Source organism: Haliaeetus leucocephalus, unplaced genomic scaffold (genome assembly GCF_000737465.1).
Source record: "Haliaeetus leucocephalus isolate CR32 unplaced genomic scaffold, Haliaeetus_leucocephalus-4.0 Scaffold92, whole genome shotgun sequence".
NCBI classification, from domain to species: domain Eukaryota; kingdom Metazoa; phylum Chordata; class Aves; order Accipitriformes; family Accipitridae; genus Haliaeetus; species Haliaeetus leucocephalus.
Window position 1 is genome coordinate 1,144,452 of NW_010972528.1, and position 582 is coordinate 1,145,033.

Below are 582 nucleotides of genomic sequence, written 5' to 3' on the forward strand. Positions count from 1 at the left end.
ACCCCCGCGTCGCGCCCGGGCCCGGGACCCCCGTGGGGCTTCAAGGCCGCCGCGGCGTGGTCCGGAGCAGGCGGGAATAAGGGCGCAGCTGGGTTGCCACCGACCCTGCGCCAAGTTGTGTCACTTGGTCCGGGCTGCGGGCCTCCCGAGGCACGCTTCGGGGCGGCCACCCAGCCGGGCTCTTGCTTAGGGATGGAGCCCAACAGCCCATCACAAAACGCGGTTTTATTCCCCCTCTTGCATGGGTTTGTTCTGCGAGGGGGGGGGACACACAAAACCCGATTCTTTTTGTGATGTAGAAGAGGAAATCGCACATGCTCTTTGTCCAGTCAGTTTGCTTTTTGTTCTCTACATCAACTTTAAATCTCTTCCGTAAATGTATTTATATGGTATCAGATTTGGCCTTGCCTTAGCTTTGTGAAATGACTTTGATACAGTCGTTTTGTCATGTTGTAGACATCCTTTTCTGTTCAGTGTAATCCTTAGGACTTGCCTGCTGGGGAGAATGAGCTTGCTTTCCTGTTTGTGACTTCCTATTTTTTACCCAGGCTTCTCCCCCCCCCCCCCCCCCAAAACACTGCG